Consider the following 11,639-nt stretch of genomic DNA (forward strand, 5'->3'; position numbering starts at 1 on the left):
TTCCACAAGGGAGCTAAAAACATCCAGTGGAAGAAAGACAGCATTTTCAACAAATGGTGCTGGCACAACTGGTTGTTAACATGTAGAAGAATGGGAATCGATCCATTCCTATCTCCTTGTACTAAGGTCAAGTCTAAGTGGATCAAGGAACTTCACATAAAACCAGAGACACTGAAACTTATAGAGGATAAAGTGGGGAAAAGCCTTGAAGATATGGGCACAGGGGAAAAATTCCTGAATAGAACAGTAATGGCTTGTGCTGTAAGATCGAGAATTGACAAATGGGACCTCATGAAACTACAAAGCTTCTGCAAGGCTAAAGACACCATCAATAAGACAAAAAAACCACCAACAGATTGGGAAAGGATCTTCACCTATCCTAAATCAGACAAGGGACTAATATCCAATATATATAAAGAACTCAAGAAGGTGGACTCCAGAAAGTCAAATAACCCCATTAAAAAATGGGGCTCAGAACTGAACAAAGAATTCTCACCTGAGGAATACCGAATGGCAGAGAAGCACCTGAAAAAATGTTCAACATCCTTAATCATCAGGGAAATGCAAATCAAAACAACCCTGAGATTCCACCTCACACCAGTCAGAATGGCTAAGATCAAAAATTCAGGTGACAGCAGATGCTGGCGAGGATGTGGAGAAAGAGGAACACTTCTCCATTGTTGGTGGGATTGCAAGCTTGTACAACCACTCTGGAAATCAGTCTGGCGGTTCCTCAGAAAATTGGACATAGTACTACCGGAGGATTCAGCAATACCTCTTCTGGGCATATATCCAGAAGATGTCCCAACCGGTAAGAAGGACACATGCTCTACTATGTTCATAGCAGCCCTATTTATAATAGCCAGAAGCTGGAAAGAACCCAGATGTCCCTCAACAGAGGAATGGATACAGAAATTATGGTACATTTACACAATGGAGTACTACTCAGCTATTAAAAAGAATGAATTTATGAAATTCCTAGCCAAATGGATGGACCTGGAGGGCATCATCTTGAGTGAGGTTACACAATCACAAAGGAACTCACACAATATGTATTCACTGATAAGTGGATATTAGCCCAAAACTTAGGATACCCAAGATATAAGATACAATTTGCTAAACGCATGAAACTCAAGAAGAATGAAGACCAAAATGCTGACACTGTGCCCCTTCTTAGAATTGGGAACAAAACACCCAGGGAAGGAGTTACAGAGACAAAGTTCGGAGCTGTGATGAAAGGATGGACCATCTAGAGACTGCCGTATCCAGGGATCCATCCCATAATCAGCTTCTAAACGCTGACACCATTGCATACACTAGCAAGATTTTGCTGAAAGGACCCAAAGATAGCTGTCTCTTGTGAGACTATGCAGGGGCCTAGCAAACACAGGAGTGGATGCTCACAGTCAGCTATTGGATGGATCACAGGGCTCCCAATGGAGAAGCTAGAGAAAGTACCCAAGGAGCTAAAGGGATCTGCAACCCTATAGTTGGAACAACATGATGAACTAACCAGTACCCCGGAGCTCTTGTCTCTAGCTGCGTATGTATCGAAAGATGGCCTAGTCGGCCATCACTGGAAAGAGAGGCCCATTGGACTTGCAAACTTTATATGCCCCAATATAGGGGAATGCCAGGCTCAAAAGAATGGGAATGGGAGGGTAGGGAAGTGGGGGGCCGTATGGGGGACTTTTGGGATAGCATTGGAAATGTAATTGAGGAAAATATGTAATAAAAAAAACAGTGAAAAAAAAAAAAAAGAAAAATTTCTATGTAAAAAAAAAAAAGTTATTATGCTAAGGTCTAACACATATAATTAAACCTAAATTTTATGATCATGTCATAAAATAAACATAAAAATATCATGATATATTTATATTCAACATTCAATTATTTAGTTACATGTTACATTTTTCTTTACATATTATTTTTAGTAACAGAATATATTCTTAATGTTTTATATAATAATAGCACAAATACAAAACAATAGTATGTGTACATGGCTTGGGAAGTGGTATTATCTTAAAAGTAGAGGTATAAACATGTAGGTCCAAGCATTGCAGTGAGAGATGCAGGAGGAGTTCTGCAAGTGTGAAACCAACCAGAACCTCACAGCTGGTTTCAATGCAGCCAAGGAAGCTTAATTAGCAAGACTGTCCAAAACAACAACATCAAAGGTAAAACATAACACTCTGCTCGTTGGGGAAGCTTCATAATATAGTATTAAGTGAAACATACAGTCAGTAAATATGGTTTCTTTTGATTTGACTTTATACAATATTAAACATGACTGTATTAGCAAAGAGATATATTAAATCATGTTTTCACATTGTTTTAATGAGACATGTATGCATGTATAAAAGACCAGGTCACAATAAATATTTTAAATAAGTATATAAAAGTATTTCTTCAATAAATTACTATAGAAAGATAATAGAGAAGCAGATACACAGCTGAAAGTTTATTAAAAGGTGGTGATGAGGCTCCATGGTAGAAGTAAAACTTTTTGTTTCACCAGAACCTGTTAAGCCAAATGCTAACAAGCCCCAGTAAACCATTTGCCTGATTTTACACTGAAAAGATTAATATCTGCTAATCAATATTGTAGTAAATTTAGAGAATTTTGTTTTTGATCAATTATGAGATGAAGGTAAGAAACATTTTTAATATTTTAATGATGTACATGTGGATTAAATAAACGAATCCTACAAAATCCTGAGAGTACAGAAGAAACTAGAGCCTCTCTGTGCCAAATTTAAAGAGATAGTTTAGTATGTGTATCACTAATAGGTTATGCTAGAAAGAAATTATATTTAAAGAAGATATTTTCTGTCACTATAGGAGAAGGAAAACCATAAGAAATTTAAAAAATCAGATATTATTTCACATTATCTTTGTAACTCTTAAAGTCTCTCACCAGTGAATTACCCTATGAGGAAAAAGTATCTTCCATGTTGCCCCACTGATGAATATTACTATGAAAAGCATTTGACATATACTTAATGTCTGTTTAATGATCTGTGCTTTCTTTGCTTTAGAGATTGCATTCCATAACAGGTTCCATAATCCTGAGATTGTTGAAAAACTTAGCAAAGCACACCTGGGCCTAAACACACATACAAACTTATAAATGTACATAACACACGCTTCTAGAAACATCACTTTCCCACATTCAAGTTCTAAAATTTACAAACTAGGTAAAAACTGGACAGAATTCATTAACATCCCTGCCCTGGCTGTTTAGCTGGATCCTGTCCCTGTTAGATTCCTTAAAACAAAGATGTTCCCTTGTTCACATGGGATACCTATGGATGTTCATAGCCATAAGCCAAAAGAACAATAGAAATACTGACCTCAGCGAAATTTCCCTTAATGTTAATTTGGGAACCAAATTCCAACCAATCAAAAACATTTCGATCCTTCAACTAGAGTAAAAGCTAATGTCATAGTGTTTAGTGTACTTCTTTGTTTTCAATTAAAGATGGAGAGATTTCCAAGGCAGTTTAATGTTTCCATATTTACTGAATGAAAAATGCAGAACCAGATTTTTCTATTTTCCTCATACTCAAAGTATATTATTATCAAAGAGTATGTATCCTAGCCTATTCTTTATCTTTGTGCAACAAAATGCTCCTATATCAATCACCAACTCTCAGTAACAAGTCTACTCCTCTTATTTTCACTGTTAGTAACCATCTGTAGACTCAGCTAAATAGTATGCTGATACTTCACTTAAGGTCCATACAATGCTTTTGCTGGTGCCAGGCTACCATGTACTGATCAGTATAAGCAAAATGTAGTGAATAAATCACAAAAAGCAATAAACAATTCACACTGTGTTATATATCAGTGGCTAGTAATGTATTATACATTGTTTAAATAGCAGTAAACAACTGAAAAAAATACTCCACAAAAATGTTACTTGTAGTAGTTATCATCTAGGTGGTTGCCTGTTTGTAAATGTGAGTGCATGTGTTGCATATACAGCTGTCTATGCGTTGTTGGGAGCCAAAACCAAATTATTTATAATAATCCAAGTGAAAAAGATGACTACCAAGTCTTAAGACATAAAGCTGGACCTCCTCCCCAAGCTGACTAAGTCCAGACAAAGGTCACCAATGGACTGTTCTAGTTGGACCTCCTCCCCAAGCTGACTAAGTCCAGATGAAGGTCACCAACTGACTGTTTCAAGAATTACTGTCAGATGACTCCAGACCTGACTGATGCAAACAGCAGATGTCATAACCACAAGATGTACTTTTAGATATCATACCTCCCCTTGTAGCTGACAAGGAAAATTACCACTGCCCCCCCTGCCTTTCTGCATAATGGTTATTTCCCCTTTGATCTTTTTGTATAAAAACTACAAGATTTGCTGAATACAACAAGACCGTTTCTGTGTTTGGTCTCCCTTTCTCTCTCATCCCCCATTTGGTTTCAGGAGCAGTCCTCTCGAGACCCACGAATAACTGGACCTGCTGGACGGGTTGATGCATAAGTTTGAAAATTAAAGGGTGATGTCTGCCACTCTCCACTTTTTAATTTGACTTAAGATCTCTCAATGAACCTAAAGTTCATCTATTCTGGAAGACTAGTTAAGCCACCAAGCAACATGACTAGTTCCTATTTTCTAGCTCATAGATTATAAACACAAATCAAAATGGTTGCATTTTTATGTAGATGCTAGTTTCTGAACTCTAGGCTGTATGCTTTCCAGGTAAACACTTTAGTAATTAAGACATCTCCCCAGTCTCTCAGCAATTATTAATTAAAAAAATAAAGTCAACTGTTAAAGGAAGTTAATCTTCTATGAAAAATGTATGAGAAAACTCAATTGAAGAACTTGTGCTAACTGAGATTACTAAAATATGAAGGCAAGGATAGCAAATGTAAACCTATTGGTTTTCTAAAGAAAAAATATGTTTTAATGAAATTTACTTTATGAAATATCTTTCAATTTGTATTAGGTTTTATAATGAGAAAAAATATGGTATTTTATTTTTATTTTATACTTTCAGATTTTAAAAAATTGGATTATGTATTTTACATGTTTCTGTCTTTGGCTAGAATACTCTGTCTTTAATCTAAAGTCAATGTCCCCTACAGTTTTTCTACTAATTCTTTATACTATGGTTACTTCCTTTATCCTCATAAACCCAAACTAAGCCATGTGTTTGAAACTATTCATTTTACCTATTCCATACTACAATTTACATTAATTAACACAAATTTATCATAGGTGTGATTACTTTTCATTTCAGTGTCACTTGGAGATTTGCAAAATCATTCTTGTCAACTTTTATGTGTGTTCTAAGAAAATACAACCCTGTGGTTCTATTATAGGTGAAATTATATCATCATATTCTTTTTTTTTTTTGTCCAAATGTTTTGATTTGGGATCCCTGGAAGTGTAGTCAGAGTCAAGAATTTAGTTTATCTGCAAAGTACACACAAAGAGCATGAGTATAATTTAAGGAAACCAATAAATAGTATATAAATTTAGAGGGCATCCATAGCAGAGGAGTGACATTCAATCTTGATAAGATCTAATCGGTCCACATGCACTCATAGAAACTATAACTCAACAAAATGACACTAATTGAATCTGTGCAAAACAGAAAGAAATTTAAAAGGAACCAAGAACTTTTAAGAGGCCATGCAAATTAGTATTTTTAGTAAAATTTGAATTCTACTGGAATACCTTTACTAAGATCATAGACAAATAGGCCAGTGAAATTTTCAAAGCAGGATTGGGAGGGAGAATAAGGTAAGGAGTGTAGATAAGACAGGAGTTAAATCTGTACTGCTGAGCACTGACAGAAGCTAGATATTACTAACTATGGTAAACTTTAGTTTATTCAGACATGGCAGAGCACTTAGAAATAATGGAAAATAGTTTAACATGCTTCTGAATTACCTCCCTTAAGAGACCAGTGAATTTGAATTGTAGGTCACCCCAGAGAGTCGTTTTTCCAAACAGTAATGAATATCAGTGGTGTCTATACAGTGTAGGCATATGTGCCTAACCTCCATGCAGCCATCCTCACAGTCTCCATACTTACACAGGCTTAAGGGATAAAATCCAGATACAATTGGAAGTCTGCAAGTTCAGTAAGTGTCAGTGATATACTGACAGAGCCTATGGGATGATCATACTCACAAATGTGTGTGAGCACACTGACAGGAACTCTGGAAATCATTAGGTCCAAACTGAAAACATGTGTATAAGCTGATATGCTGTTTTGGAAAATTGTTCAAAACATAGTTCAGTTTTACCTTTGTCCTAGGGATAAAAAAATCTATAGCGATATGAAAAAAATATGAGACTTTCACAGGAGCACTATTAGCAACAACAAAAGTTAAAACAGTCATAAAATCCATTAAAATATTTTAAAGTAGTCAATTTCAGAACACTATACTTTAATATAAGTATACTTCTTCATTATTAAAAATATTTCTGCATTTTTAAAAACAATATTAAATGAAAACTGCAAGACAAAATAAAGTGCAGAATGATTTAATTTCTTTAGTGTTCAAGGAAATGCAATACTTATGATCAGCAACAGCCCTCAGAATGGTAAGTAAGAGGTGAAAGGGATATGTCTGGAAAACCTTGCCTTTCTGGATCTCACTGTGCCCATTAGTGGCATTGCATCAAGCTCCTCCACCATTATATTTTGTGTTTTACCTATAGAAATGCTGATGGAGGTTTAAACACTGAGTGCCTAGCACTGATTCATCTCCATTCTTTATTTAAATAGGTCTAATTAATCACAGATACATAAACTCTATAACTTTAACATGTGTTTCTAGATTCAACCTATCACTGGTAGGTTAAATCAAGGAAAAATACATCTTGTCTCTTGTGGGACGCCTGACTTGCCAGCAAGAAAGACACCACAATAGGATCCTTCTGCACACGTTTATTGGGAGAGCATTGACTGTGTAGGCCAAAGACCCCGAGCCCTGGGCCTCTCACTCTTATATACTATCAGTTCCCATCCATTCACAGCAGACCACATCACCTCACCAGGTACACAGCTTCAGCTAATCAGGGCAGCAGGGGCATGTCTCCACCAAAATGGCTTCGCCAGTAACCTGGTATACCTGCGCAGCTCTCACGATGTTTGTGGTTTATATGAGGAAGTCAGGTGCAAGTCATACGACTTAGCTGCAGTCCCTGGCTCCTTTTTGGGACTGCTGCCACATCTGCTCCTCACAGTCTTTGACAAAAGCCATTTTTTTCTGAAATCCATTCACACCCCAAAATTAACAGACAGACACAGGACACTTTTTCTTATCTAGACATTTTCTAGTCTATTTTCAACAGTACTACAGTTTTGTTATTTTCATTTAATATTAACTTGGATTAATTCTCTTAAATACCGTTTTTTCTGAATTAAAAAAAATTAAGCACACTCAAACATTAATGTTAAAGTTTATCACTTCTTGGATATCCTTGAACCTACATTGGGAACTGTGGAGAGCCGTGCCATGATCAATTGCAATTATAAGATGGCGCTGGCTTCTGCTGTGCCTAACTAGTAAACAAGCCTTGTGCACAAGTATGAGAGTGAACTCAAGCCTAGTCACTGCACATCTCGGGGCATAGTGATGAGGTAATGGGCAAGCAACAAACCAGGAGCTGACATGCCACATCAGATGCTGAAACACCACGCTGAGGGCTATATAAGCAGCAACATTTTCCGGGGTCTGGGTCTTCCCTCCTTAAGAAGCAATAAAGCTTGCCACAGAAGAATCCAGTTGTCCCAGTGTGTTCTTGCCAGTGAGAACAATAGCTTGGGACAAGTGGTGCTGAAACCCGGGAACTGCATACCATCTCTGTAAGGTATGTTCGGTCTTGAAATTTCTCCAGTGTTAGAGGCCTTTTTGTATGTTTTCACGGGGCTCATTCATTTTCTTTTGATCACGTACTGCTTCCACTGCTGGAACTGCTGACTGGTTCTCAGTCATGATCAGGCAAGGTTAGATAACAGGGCAGCGAGCAGTATGGGAACCTCCCACTCCGTAGTGACTGCCTTATGGTCGGTCTTGAGGCAGTGTGGCCTAAAAATCGCCACTAAGATTATAGAGGGCTTTGTTAAAGAGATAGATCGCGTAGCGCCATGGTATGTGTGCTCAGGGTCATTAACTATCACCTCTTGGGAGAAACTGATAGGAGATCTAGTTAGGGAACAGCAGAATGACAAACTTAAAGCAGGGACCATGCCGTTGTGGAAACTGGTAAGATCGTGCTTAACAGACGACGATTGTCAGCAAATGGTTGAGGCAGGACAGAAGATCCTGGAGGAGGTTCAATACAGTCTATCAGAGACAGAGCGGGGAGAGAGAGTAAGAGTTGAAATGAAACAAGGTGCACCGAAGAATAAAGGCCTTTCCATGGGCCTTGAGCCCAAGGAAAAGAGAAATAAGGGGAAAAATGCCCTGGGAGAGCTTAGAAAAAGGGATGGAAAGGGAGAGAAGAAGAGAGATCGAACTGGGGAGGCACATAAGGGAAGGAGCCTCTATTCGCCATTAGATGAGTTCAAGGCACTAGCTGTTAGTAGCTCAGAATCGGATAAGGAACTTAGCTCCTCTGAGGAAACAGACTTAGAGGAAGAAGTGGCTAGCTATGAGGGAGAAAGATACCAGCCAGATGAAGGATGAGCTAATCAGTCACAGAATAAGACAGAAGCAGCTAGAGACAACTGTCAGTTCCCTGAGTGGTCTCCAAGCCCTCGACCTCTGGGTCCTAGTGCACCTCTGCCCTATGTGCAGAGGTATCATTCAGACTCATTCATTCCAAAAGAGGAACAGAGAAAAGTGCACCAAGCGTTTCCAGTCTTTGAAGGCACCGATGGCAGATGCATTTACACTCTGGTGGAGTATATACAGATTAAAGAACTTGCGGAGTCAGTCCGTAACTATGGAGTCAATGCCAATTTTACTATAGCACAAGTTGAAAGGCTTGCTACTCTGGCAATGACCCCCGGCGATTGGATGACTGTAGTAAAAGCTGCATCTCCTAACATGAGAATGTATCTAGAATGGAAAGCTTTGTGGCAAGACTCCTGCCAAGCACAGGCAAGGGCCAATGCCACTGTTGAAGGGGACCAAAGAACATGGACTTTTGAGTTACTTACAGGTCAGGGACAACATGCTACTAACCAGACAAATTACCATTGGGGAGCGTACGCCCAGATCTCAGCTGCTGCCATTAAGGCATGGAAGGCACTCTCTAGGAAGGGAGAGGCAAGTGGACATTTGACAAAGACTACTCAGGGCGCCCAGGAGTTGTTCTCAGACTTTGTGGCTAGAATGACAGAAGTGGCAGGAAGAATCTTTGGAGACCCAGAGGCAGCTATGCCTTTAATTGAACAGTTGGTCTATGAACAGGCTACGCAGGAATGCAGGGTGGCTATTACAGCTAGAAAGAGCAAGGGGTTGTAGGACTGGTTAAAGGTTTGAAGTGAGCTTGGAGGGCCACTCACTAATGCCGGTTTAGCAGCTGCCATTCTACAAGGGCAAAAACGCCCTGACACGGCTGAGCTCAAACTCTGCTATAATTATGGCAAACCAGGACACTTAAAAAAAGACTGTAGAGCCTTTGTCAAAAGGAGAGCACCAGGACTGTGTACTAAGTGTGGGAAAGGGTATCATTGGGCCAGAGATTGTCACTCAGTCAAGGACATCTGAGGCAGGCCCCTGCAGCCAGAATTTCCTCAAGTAGTAGAGAATGAGGCCATTTCAAAAAACGTGTATCAGGGCCCCAGATCTCAGGGCCCCCAAACATATGGGATCCCGGCAGGCAAAAGGTGGACCCCCACAGTCCACAAGGCAACAGAAGGATTGGCTGGATTGGACCTCCGTGCCACCACCCGATTCATGCTGTTGCCCCAAATGGGGGTGCAGCCCATTCCTACTGACTACAAAGGGCCTTTGCCATCTGAAAATGTCGGCCTAATACTGGGCCGGGCCTCCCTTACCTTACAAGGCCTTATTGTTTAACCTGGAGTCGTAGATCAAGATTATGAAGGGGAACTTCAAGTTCTCTGTTCCTGTCCTCAGGGTGTCTTTTCTATTTCACAAGGGGATAGAATAGCTCAGTTAATAATTTTGCCAAACCTACATGGCTGTTTTCCTTCCTCTGGTGTCCCTCGAGCTGCCAGAGGGATTGGTTCTACTGGAAATGATTCTGCTTACTTAATAATGCCTCTTGACTCCAGGACATCCTTAGAATTAGTTATAGAAGGGAAACAATTTAAAGGGATTTTAGACACAGGAGTAGATAAAAGTATCATCTCTTCCCACTGGTGGCCAAAAGCTTGGCCCGTTACTCAGTCATCACATTTTTTGCAAGGGTTAGGTTATCAGTCCTGCCCCACTGTTAGCTCCCATTCTTTGAGCTGGCAAGCGCCTGAAGGTCAAATGGGACGATTCACACCCTATGTTTTACCACTCCCAGTAAATCTCTGGGGGAGAGACATTTTACAGGCACTAGGAATGACCTTGACTAAGGAATACTCGCCACAAGCTGTTCAAATGATGAAGAAAATGGGCTATAAAGAAGGAAGGGGATTAGGGAAAGGAGAGCAGGGTAGACTGGAACCTATCCCTCAAGAAGGTAATAATGGGAGACAAGGTTTGGGTTTTTTCTAGGGGCCGTTGAGGGCTCCATGCCCATACCATGGCTTACAGAGGAAGCTGTATGGATTCCTCAATGGCCTCTCTCCTCTGAAAAATTAGAAGCAGCCACAAAATTGATTTCTGAACAGCTACGCTTGGGTCATTTAGAGCCCTCTACCTCACCCTGGAATACACCTATTTTCGTAATTAAGAAAAAATCTGGCAAATGGCACTGATTACATGATCTTAGAGCAATTAATGCACAAATGTGCCTGTTTGTGCCAGTTCAGCGAGGGCTACCATTGCTTTCTGCCTTACCCCAAAATTGGGAAATTATAATTATAGATATTAAAGATTATTTTTTCTCTATACCTTTATGCCCTCAAGATAGGAAAAGATTTGCATTTACCATCCCAGCCATTAATCATTTAGAGTCTGATCAAAGATACAAATGGAAGGTCCTACCTCAGGGGATGGCGAATAGCCCCACCATGTGTCAACTGTATGTGCAATTGGCACTTAGTCAGTTAGAGAGCATTTTCCATCATTACTTTTGATAATTTATATGGATGACATTTTGATTTGCAATAAAAATTCACAGTTATTGCAAGATGCATACACTATATTAATAAAAACGTTAGGGCAATGGGGATTTCAGGTGGCCACCGAAAAGGGGCAAATTGCTTGAATGGGAGCCTTCCTAGGGTCACTCATTTATCCTGACAAAATTGTTCCTCAAAAATTAGAGATCCGCAAAGATCAACTACATACCTTGAATGATTTCCAAAAAGTGCTGGGAGATATTAATTGGATAAGACCGATTTTGAAAATTCCCTCAGCGGAATTAAAGCCCTTATTTGATATATTAGAGAGAGATACCCACATCTCCTCCCACAGAGCACTTACCCCAGCTGCATGTCAAGCTTTACAACTGTAGAAAAGGCCTTATAAGATGCTCAATTACAACACATTGATGAGTCAAAGTCATTTGAATTGTGCATATTAAAAACTGA

The sequence above is a fragment of the Mus caroli genome, unplaced genomic scaffold (assembly GCF_978045245.1).
Source record: "Mus caroli unplaced genomic scaffold, Mus_caroli_1 scaffold_1, whole genome shotgun sequence".
NCBI classification, from domain to species: domain Eukaryota; kingdom Metazoa; phylum Chordata; class Mammalia; order Rodentia; family Muridae; genus Mus; species Mus caroli.